The sequence below is a fragment of the Octopus bimaculoides genome, chromosome 3 (genome assembly GCF_046866305.1).
Source record: "Octopus bimaculoides isolate indiv1 chromosome 3, ASM4686630v1, whole genome shotgun sequence".
Lineage (NCBI taxonomy): Eukaryota > Metazoa > Mollusca > Cephalopoda > Octopoda > Octopodidae > Octopus > Octopus bimaculoides.
This window is the reverse complement of record NC_142930.1, coordinates 39603899-39616567: the sequence shown is the minus strand read 5'-3', so window position 1 is coordinate 39616567 and position 12669 is coordinate 39603899.

The following is a 12669-nucleotide window of genomic DNA, read 5'->3' as shown; positions in this document are numbered from 1 at the left end:
GTCATATATAATCAGGGAAAGTACAGTGATCATTAAATTTCAATTAAACCTAACATTTGATCACTTGTTTTCTTTATTCAAAATTCGGACAGAACTTATCGGGTGGCTTCATATATGTATATGTATATGTGTATGTATATGTATATGTATATGTATATATATATATATATATATATATATATATATATATATATATATATATATATATATATATATATATATATATATATATATATATTATTATTTTGTTTAAAAGAGTTCCAACACTGTCTGCTTTTTATGTTTTATTTATATTCCTGCAGAACCAATGTGGGGTATAGAATATGGAATATACAATATATAATATAAAATAAAATAAAATAAAAATGGATGGCACCATGAAAGAAAGTATTGAATGTAGATGAAATATTGAGTGTTCAATATAAAGGATCAAATATATAAATATAAATATATAAATATATAAAGGCGACTCGAGTTTCAGGGCTATTTCCCTTCGTCATGGCCGGTATGACAGACTTTAACAGAGTGCTTGGTCTACATCCGCATTTAGGCTTCGCAATATATAACGTCCTCAATTTGTTTCTATCTGTTCTTTTTTGCAGTCTATTTGATCGGTTGTGCTTCTTTGGTGGCAGTGGTTTCAGGTTCTTTATGTAATTCATGGTTAATGCGGAGATCCCTTGCAAATTTGCTTGCTTCTTTAACAATAGAATGCGATTTTTTGCTAGTTTCGTGTTGTGATTATTATTATTACTATGATTATGATTATTATTATTATTATCATTATTATTGTCATTATCATCATTATTATAACTATTATTATATTATACTATATTAATATTATTATTATTATTATTATTATTATTATTATTATTATTACTATTATTATTATTATTATTATTATTATTATTATTATTATTATTATTATTATTATTATTATTATTATTATTATCATTATTTTAATAGGATTAATGTAACTCTTTATATGGTAAATATACAATATTAAGAGAGCGATGCGATTTCGGTGTTCATGGTTTAACGATATTTCGGTAGCAAGCCTATCATTTTCGACGAAGACTGAAAAATTCAAAATTATAGAAATTCAATTCCGAAATATGAACGAGAGCAACTAGCGTCCACTCATTGATGGAATACTATCATCAGTCTTCAAAGTTCAGTTTTACAACTGGCAAAAAGAAAAGAAGAATAAATAAGAGGAAAATAAAGAAAAGGAAGGAGAAAAGACAAGAAAACGAAAAAAAGAAATAGAAAAGGAAGAAAACGATTTAATCAAACACTTTTGAGTGAATTTAATGAAATTCTCCTGTTATTTTATTCATACCTCCGGATCATGATGTTAATAACCCGCAAACATGTTCCTCCTCATGCATCGTGTGTTCTGTAATTGTAGCAGATTCAGAATAATTTCTGACAATATTCATATTGAAGTCTTTTACAAATCTGCAGCCGTTTGGTGCAAGAAGTTCAGCAAGTTCTCTCGTACTACTTCTATTGTGCCATTTCGGTGCCCATTGAATTTTTTGCTTAATAAAACTTTCCCCCGACGATGTCTTGGAAGTTGGACTGAGATTCTGCCGAAGCAAATAGAATTTTTACGAGAATAAACTAGCTCAAGTGTTATTTCAGTTTGTCCGCCGTCGCAAGATGAAGAAAGATTTTCTTGAAGAAAATGGTAACGAGGAGTCAGAAAACACTCTTCTTACTGAAAATAAAAAATAATGATGATCGAATCTGGCAAAATTGGATTGAAAAGAATCCCAGGTGATGTCTAGATAATGTTCGGGATAGACATTTACAAGCACTACTGGGGTTTCTTGAATTTTGTCAGACTGGCATTAAGTACAGCTTCATGCATTTGATATGATTTCTTTCTTATAATTAATTATTTATAATCTTTTGTATTTTCGGTTTGTATATGCAAGCTTTCAGAGCTTAGTACATTAATTGAGCATATTCTTGCCGTGCGTGCATTTCGTAAATGATGGATATAGTTTTGTGATTTTGCATGTCAGAGGCTAGAGGTGAATATTATATATTTTTTTTGTGTATATTACAGCAATATTCATATATTTTCTTAAAACATAATCTCCATTACTTTCAGCTTATTTCCTCGTCAAACAAATTATGCTTAGTATAGATGTGTTAGGATTAAACACATGAAATTAGGTATTTCAAGATACTTATAATGTCACGTATACAGTTGTAAAATTGATCACCATAATGACAATGACGAGGAGAAGAGCGATTATCATGATGATGTTTATGACGATGGTGGTAGATATAGGTATTATAGTATTAGATTATCATAAACTACTTCTACTATTGATCATTCATTCGCGTCATTTCTTGAAAATTTAAGATATTAACGAGGATTGTCATGAAATACGATGCTGAAGAAGTCATTGATTATTTTGACGACGACGGTGACAATGACGACGACAACGACGACGACGGTGGCATTGACGTTGACGACGATAATGAAGCTGCTGATAACAGTGTTGTGGCGGTGGGATGGTCGTCGTGTTTGCGGTGTAACCGCTGCTGAGGCTGATAATGATAACGACGATAGAAGGGAGTCAACGCTGGTGTAGGCGGTGCTGTTGCTTTAAATGTCGATGAAGGTAGCGGGGACCGTCACACTGGAGGAGAATTGCAGTAACAATATTGATAAAAAGGATAATCTTTATCATGATGGTGATGATTGTGCTACTGCTGCTACTGCTGATGATGATGATGACAATGACGACGACGACGATGGCGATGATGATGTTGATGATGATGGTGATGAGGAGGAGGAGGAGGGTGAGATGATGCTTTAAGTTTTTGTGTCGATAATGATGACGATTTTGACGAAGATATCTCCTCGCATTTGTTGGAAACGTCGATGGTGGTGAACCCATAATTGCCCTCTCCAACATATTCCTGTAATTAAATTCTCTCAGATTCTTTCAGTGGCTTCTTCTGAAATATTGATTTTTCGTAATAACATTTCATGTTAATAACACTCTGATGGAATAGTATCTGAACTTAATCTAATCATTACGTCGGTCTCATACTAGTGTGGACATAGGTATAAAATGAAAACAGCGACAGTGGTTGATAGTAATAGTTTCATACATACACAGACATCCACAAACGCACACATAGATATATAGAGACAGACATCAAATATTAAAAGTATATATATAGGAATATGAGGATATGTATATACACATGTGTAAGTGTGTATGTAAACATATATATATATATATATATATATATATATATATATATATGGATCTATAATTGTATATATATATATATATATATATATATATATATATACACAAATATAAATATACCAGCATATATGTCAGTGAATATAGACTAATACAGATATGGGTCAATATATATTTATAACTAAACTCACATTGAAATATAACAAACACAGATACACCCACACACAAATATATGAGTGTATGTAAACATGTATGTATATATATATATATATATATATATATGTACACACACACACATATATATATATATATATATATATATATATATATATATATATATATATATATATATATGTTTGTATCAATATATGGCCAATCATTTTACAGATGATTCTGCTTGATATGTTTGTGCCAAATAACTTGCTCAAAGAATGTCATGCTGTATACAACATTACCTCTTAAAACAAGTGTTCCGTTATTATCGGAATGATATTACTACCAAATTATTAATGCTCTCCTTGAAATGTCATTGATTAATATTTTATAATTTACGGGCTGCTTATTTCTCAACAATATACCAGTAATTTTTTCAATTTCTAATCATGTGGCATTAAAGGAAGCAAAAGTGAAATCATGGATCACGTGGTCCTGACAAAATTATGCTCACTGAAATGTATAGCTGTTCCTTGATGGAATGTGAAGTTCGTTACACGGAATTACATGTATACTACATTCAAGAAAAATGCTATTTCCGGTCTACAGCACTCTTTGATATCAAACTGAAAAAATCTATATATTTTAAATTTTATTGTTCGTGCTGTTGTTATAGCTATTTATATGCACCTTTTCAGAACATATGCATTATTTTTTATCATCAAGTTCTACATTCTCAGCTTGTCTATAAATTTTAAGAAGGAGAGCTGTGATGCAAGCGTTATGTTCGCTTCAAATGTTAACAAACTTTGCGAGTATATGAACATTCCCTTCCTAGCTTTTGTTCGTTTTAATTTATTTTAAGTTACTGGCCCTCAAATTTATGATTCTAATGAATAAGGCAAAATTTTAGAAAACAGCATTTTCAGTGCGTGTCTGAATATGATTTCAAAGATTTAGTTGCCTTGTTTGTATTATTAATTCTCCATAACATATTAGCTTACATTTCATATATATATATATATGTGGTTATATAATTGAATTAGTTTGCATGGAAGCTAATATTGGTTTCAAATTTTCGGGCAAGGCCAGAATTTCAGGCAGGGGTAAATCGATTACACCGATACATGTGTACAACTGGTTCTTCTTTTATTGATCTGTGAAGGAAGAACGGCTAAACCGATATCGGCAGCATGTCAAGTGAGAGCGTAAAACCGGATGAAATGGGGTTAGGCGATTTTTCAGCGTACTATAGAAGCTATTAATGTATTGCTATATTTTTTGATACTAGTTTACCCCACCCCTTTGATCATACTTAATATATATTTGTGTATATGTGTGCGTGTTTCTATGTGTGTAGATGGATATGGGTGTGTGTGTGTGTGTATGCGTGTGTGCGCGCGTACAGACATGAATGCATGCGTACAATATTGATAAAACACTATCAAGAAACGAGCAAAACAATACGTTTGGTGTAGTGCATGGATAGATGAGGAGTCCCAATATATTGTTAGTGTGTCACTATATTTGAGTTGCAACATTTTCGCGATGCGATATCCGATGAGAAATTGTTTCTAACCAATAAAGAGTTCTAATTCATAAAATGGTACCTTAATGCATTTAATTGTCTCATCAATATCCGGCTGCTAACTCTAAATCTATGTCACATTGGTAATTGTCTCATGACGAAATGTTATTAATCTTTGTTCTACTCAAGTAATTAATACTGAAGTAATTAATAAACTTGTATAATATTATTCAAGCTAATTCAAAATTGAAACAAGGCATAAACGAGGAAAATATATTCACAGATTTAAACTATTGAGAAATGAAATGCCAAGATATTTCAGTACCCAGGGAAAGCTAGACAATGAGCTATATATATTATGCATTTGGTAGTCTTGTATTTGATGTGATTCCCTTTATATACATACATACACACACACATATATATATATATATATATATATATATATATATATATATATATATATATATATATATATATATATATATATATATATATATATATATATATATATATATATATATATATATATATATATATATATATATATATATATATATATATATATACAAGCATGTATGTGTACAGGACATTACCAAAGTACAAATAACATGAGATACGTAAACAGACGAGTTAAATGTGTAGATAACGGGAATAAAATGGAAAACAGGACAAATAAACACAGAAAAAGGACCCCACATAAGTTATCTGCTAACTATCTCCTCCTCATTTCGAACATTTAACAATATGAGTCTTCAAATACAGTTGCTCACATAAATTCTAAAATAAAATTCAAGATTGATTGAGGGTCAAAGTTGGGGGGGGGCATGAACGTGGAGACATACAAGGAAACCGAAGGAAAACAAACATGGAACGTAGTTAGAACAAAACGAGATGAAAATAGCGAACGCTGGGAGAAATACTTTTTTTTTTTTGAAAAGAGGAAAGATAGAAGAGAGGGAGAGAGCGACAGAAAGAAAACGGTTACCTTGCGTGTGGAGCAAAAAAATAGAGAAGGGTGGAGAAGAGCAAAAGAGTATAAAGTAGAGAGTCATTTCGAAAAGGTGAAGATAAACTCAGATGCGCCACGTTCATTTAAATGATAATAATGATAATATATATATATATATATATATATATATATATATATATATATATATATATATATATATATATATATATATATATGTAAAAACAAATAGTAAATGAGTATATGCATATATACGTACAGGTATGTGCATACCGACATCCACCTGTATGTATAGGTGCATATCTGGGTACTGGACATTGTAAACAAAACAGAGACGAGAAAACACACAAGCCACATAGAGAACATTCTACTTCATCAGCTACCTCCGTTTTAACACCGGCGTTTCGAAGAGCTAGGCAGGACGCATCGTTAAAACAGCTCTTCCCATGGACCGCAAATTAAAATTGTATACACAAATTAAATCTTGCCATGGAGGAATGTTGTGGCGGACAAAAAACAAGACAGGAAATCAAATAGAAAAGGCTTTACGGCCAGACGAGAAAAATTGTTTGTGTGTGAACGCTGTGAAGCACGAACTTGAAAGTAGGGACGAAATGGTTCGTGTGTTTGCTCGGCGACAGCCAAGGAAGAAAAGGATTATTGACCGGAAGCATGTGACCATGCCGGTGTAAGGGGAAGAGAGAGAGAGTGGCAGAGGGAGAAACAAAGGGAGGAAGTAGAAGAATAGGTGAGCAACGAGAGGAAAAGAGAAAGAGAGGAAATACGAACACACACATGCATATATATGGTACAGAGTATAAAGTAGAGAGTTGCATCGAAAAGGTGAAGATAAGCTCACATGCATCGCGTCCATTGAAATAATAATGATAATATATATATATATATATATATATATATATATATATATATATATATATATATAAGCAATGTTAATTCTCTAAATTAGGTATTAACAGTAACTGCACGATAAAGTGAAGTATATTGCCACTTAAATGTGGCTGACCCCTAGGGGTGGATGTTACTGTTGCTTTTAGCCCCAGGAGGACATCTCCTCCAGCTGGCTTATCGACACACTTCTGTGTCCTGTTTGTTTTGCCAAATGAATTTATCCCTCCCATCGAGATCCGTAGCACGAACGGACCCGGCTTTCAGGGTTATTTCCCTTCGTCGGCGTCCGATCGCGACCGATCTGCGATGACATACGTTTGTCGTAATTTGAATTTAACATCTATATATATATATATATATATATATATATATATATATATATATATATATATATATATACAAACACACACGTGCATATATATGTACAGGACGTCAGCAAAGCAACAAGTGCAAATAACACGAAATACGTAAGCAACGAGAAAAAATGGAAAACAGGATAAATAAACACAGAGAAAAAACCCGCCATCAGTTGTCAGCTCTAAATATACTTCTTATTTCAAGCATTCAACAAAAATATGAGTCTTCAAAGACAGTTTCTCCTATAAATTCTAAAATAAAATTATAGGATTTATGGAGGGTGAGATTTGGGTACAAAATAGTTTACTATCTTTCTTACTCTCGCTCTGTATCTGTTTCTCTCTCCCCACTTTGTTTTTTCTCTCACTCTCTATCGAGGGTGACGCCGAGTATCTCTGTTAGCATTAATTCAAACGAGGTAAGTACTAATAGTGGGAAGGATAAATTCGTTGTTCAGCAGCAACGCATCTTTTTAGAAATAAGTGAGTCAGCACGTAGTTGACATTACTCGCGCCACCTGTAAAGAGGTGAAGAAATATATGACAGGTTTTGCTGTTTTCTACACTCATTAATATAACACTTTTGTAATATCCACTATAAAATGCAATTAATTACTGCGAAAGAATGTATTGAAAATATTAAATGTTGGTTGTTAACATGTCTTTTTCTCTTTTTTTTTCTACCTACATAACTAATAAACGTGTAACATTACAATAAAAAACCGTTGAATGATATTGGTATATTTTTCATTTGGGAAAATAACATGAACTAAATTAATATTACACGAAATTTCATGACTTATTCTTTATCATATTGGATATCTGTATATAAGTCACAATTTCCTGGAGTGTTTCGGTTGAGATTTGTTTGTTATGTTCTCGATTAGATATTGATCACACTGGTCACAAAATGAATGCTAGTTGCCAATAATATTCGAATGAACGTATGGTGAATATTACGTTCGACAACGGATAAATGGACACGAGAAGTTTCAATCTCTGAAAGAAAATATTTGAATATCGTGATTTGGAATCAGCCATGCGAACTGCACCACATAGGAGGACAAGCACCATACTAGTATCTAACTCTCTGCCTGGCGTTCTTTGTTAGACGCTGAATAAGCGTAGACTTTGCAGTCTACCTTAGTTGAAAAGGAATATGAGGTAATTTATTTGACACCAAAGCAGCCTGCGAACAAATAAATTAATGAGTCACTCTCTCGAAGTAGCCCACTGAGCTCTTAGCTGTCTTCACGAAATTTTGTTTCTGCAACTAGAAGTTACCATAACCGTCCATTGCGGTAGCGCACAGTCATTTTGTCTTTACTTATGTGACGATGAAGATCTCGTTCTGTGCAATACTGCCCATAAACTAGAAATCGGAATTCCAGAATATTGCCTGGCGTTTAAAAAAAAAAAATTGTTGCTAACTTCACAGAAAGATCTAAAATATGTTCCGTTAGAGAATGGGGAACGCTATGCAGGTTTAATAATTGCTCATTCAAATAAACTTCAGGATGGTATGTATAAAAATATCAGTATCATCTTGCTAAAGCTTGATTAGGAGTATCTGTGATAACATTTTGGTAGCCTAAATATCGTGATTTTTTTGCTTAAAATGAAAAGTGGTTACACAAACTAATTCGGCCACAAATTTGAATATTAAAAAAAAATTACAAATATGTTTGTAAAAGGAGCGCGGAATTCCAGTACGTTATTGGTCCTGAAGACTCTACTTGTAGTCAATCATTGAAAAATTTCGGAGTAAAAAGGAAGTATTGAAGTATGAATAATTGGTCGAAAGAATGGTCCATTTCCTTATAAGTATGAGCAATAAATTGAGTACAAAATTGCACCTTCTCCATAGCCACTTGCATAAATCTCCAGCAAATTCTGAATTGTTCAATGAGGAACTAATGGAGGTTACAGTAGTACACAAGGGTGTTAAGAAGAAAGAGATTAATATAGCACAAACTAATGATTTCCCTCTAACGCTGAAAAGTTCATATTGTGTGTCTTATTGAAACGGTCAATGGAACAAAATAGATACGGTGTTTTGAAGAATCAATATATCCTTAATTAGCCAAAGGTTTTGTGTTCATTTCTTCATAATTTCTCGTGTTTCAATATGGAGCATCATTTTACGTTTTATGTTAACATATGTTGGTGCTTTATAAGAAAACGTATTTGTAATTACTTTTAAGTACATTCAATGATTTCATGCATAAAAATCAGTCTAGCAGCTATCGTATATAATAACACGTCCAGGGGATCTTAATGTTAATAATAGTAAATTGTCGAAGATGATCTCTTCCATTCTGACAAAAAAACTGGAGTCAATCTAGGAAAAGTAATGCCATATTCAGAATGAGCAGACCAAACTTATCCTAATATTATTTCAATATCTTTGGCAACGGAAATTGTGTGACTATACGTACACACATACATACATACATACATACATACATATGTATATATATATATATATGTGCGTGTGTGTGAATGTATGTATGTTTATACACACACACACATACGCACACGCGCACATACACACACGCACACATACACACACACACACACACACACACACACACACACACACACACACACACATATATATATATATATATATATATATATATATATATATATATATATATATTTACAAACAATCATGGATATATTTAGAAATTATCTTTAATTATGTCATTGTTTTAACACATGGTACTCTCCGTAATCGAAACTTGTAGAATATCCGCGTCTTCTATCCTTTGCTCATGTTTGGAAAACCTAAAAATCCCATGATTCTAATTGTATCTATCCCGTAACATTTCAATGTTATTGTCTTTCATTCCATTGCAAGTAAAATGATTCAGAACTTTAACAAGTCGTTCACAATCTACTAGGCTGAATAAGTATCATCTGAATACAGTATCACTCAACAGACGCAAGTCTAAATTCATAACATACCTAACTAGCGAGCAAGACTAACATCTTACCAGCTTTATGCTCATGATATTGTATTGATTAGGCATTGAAACTTACGTAGTCTCCAACAAATACTAAATATATTGTATCTGATGAGGTGGGAGACGTAGTTCCTCATTGTTACCAAACTGATTATATTAACAAAACACTGTGCCTCATTGATTAATGAAATTAATCATTCGGTGAAGCATTAAGCAGTGTTATATCTACGGTTGTCCCTAGGGAATTTAATTATTCATCCCTATAATTACGCAATGAACACTTGCTTTATGCCCGCATACTGAGCTTCAGAATATGCAGATCATATCTAAGGCCAGAGGTAGAACTACTGGAATTAGAATGGTAATTATTTGTCAAATTGAAGAATTATAAAAATTATTTCAGATCATTTCAACGATTTTAGGCGTATGCCGAACACAGGGAAGAAAAATACAATTTGCATTGAACTATGTAAACCCCATTTTTTATTAATATACATAGAGTCACGTGGTTTCAATATTGCATTTATACATTTCGTAATTAATTCAATAAATATTGAAATGAATAAACTGAACCAAATGTAATATCAATAATACTAAACGATTATTTTCGTTTGGTTCACAATTCCTCTTTAATAACAAATTCGATCAAATATATTGTGCGCATTTTGTTTTATTCTGAAAAAATGTAATCAAAATTAATTACTGAAATAATTAAAAACATAGAAATGAATCGAAAAGTGTCAGAATATATAAGGAATAATTGCAAATTTGTTTATTTATATATTAAGGGATGGTACCAATGTCTTGCGAGGTTAATTCTCTTTATAATTACTAACATCAATCTGATTTATATCAAACTACATCCACTCTGTAATTGAATTTATAATGTTAAATTTTGAAACGGTGCGAAGGAAACCGAAGTCGAATGGAATTAATTTAAATTAATTGATATTAATCATAATGGGCTATTGAACTTGATTTACAACATTTTCTTATTAACATAACTCTAAGAACAAACACTGAATGAACAAATATTCCAAATAGAATACCAGCATTTTTGTCGTGAGACGTCAGTTTACCAAATTAAAAACAACGTTGTCTTTTTTTTATCCTTCTAGTAGCTAGTGTTGTGCATATATAATTGAATATATCTTTTCGAGAATATATATATAAAATTTAACATAAACAGCTTGCTGAAAATACTCATTATCGATAGGAATTTTGAAAGGCGAAAGTATAGTTGTCTAGAGTAACACAATACGTTTGCTCTTTACATATTCTTGTTCGTATGTACGTATGTACGTATGTATCTATGTATGTACGCATGAATGTACGTATATATATATATATATATATATATATATATATATATATATATATATATATATATATATATTTATATATATATATATATATATATATATATATATATATATATATATAAATATATATATATATATATATATATATATATATATATATATATATATATATATATATATATATATATATACATATATATATATATATATATATATATATATATATATATATATATATATATATATATATATATAAATTCTCGTGTAAATACACCTCCATATTCATATATACGCATTTACACACATATACAAGCACTTCGTGAAATAATAATATTACCCCAAAAAGTAAATCTGTCATGAGTAGTTTTATTGAACAATTGTAGGTGAATATCAGTCTGGACATGTATTATTATTCTTAGAATTTTAAGCATTAATATTTAGAAAATTACATACTTAGGATATTTATCCGCCCTAAGTAAATCAAAATTGCAAACTAAAGTTATGTTTATGTTTTACCTTATTCAGAGATAAAACTAAATTTAATAGTTGGTATAGGATTATCCAAACATTAAACATTGATGTATTGATCTGTACTTGTATAGAGAGCAGACACACGATACAGGCTATTTGATAGCAAGCGAAATCATCAGAAGAAAAAAATGCCGCTAACATGTGATTCAGCTCGTTAGTTCCTGACACTCTAAGAGAACCGAGCCAACCTAGGTAGTGCCTTGCTGTTATTAAATGACACGTTCTGTGGGGATTGAACTATAAAGTTTTAGTTAAGCTTATTGCTCAACTGCTAAGAACACCGGAGTGATTTTTTTAAAACTGGGTTACTTTCCTTCTATGTTTAGCTGATTGCTGCTTCCTGTATCCCTTTCAGTTCCCCCTCTACTCTGTTTTGACACGTAATCACATTTAGGTTCTCTTAGTTATCCCTGACAAGTATTTCATTACTCCAAATATACCGTCTTGTTAGTTGTCCTGGGACACTGTACGACAAAATACCTAGTCATGATATAATTAATACTATTTTGATATTGGTGAAATAAAGTACGTAAATGGGAGGGCAACTTCAAGGTATAAAACATATGATAAGCATGATAATTTACTGTAATCAAAAACTAATTTTATATTTTAATTGTTGTCAACCATTAATTTTATTTTAATCATTTTATACTTTTATAGATTTCAGTCGTATACAACACTTATATCTACCA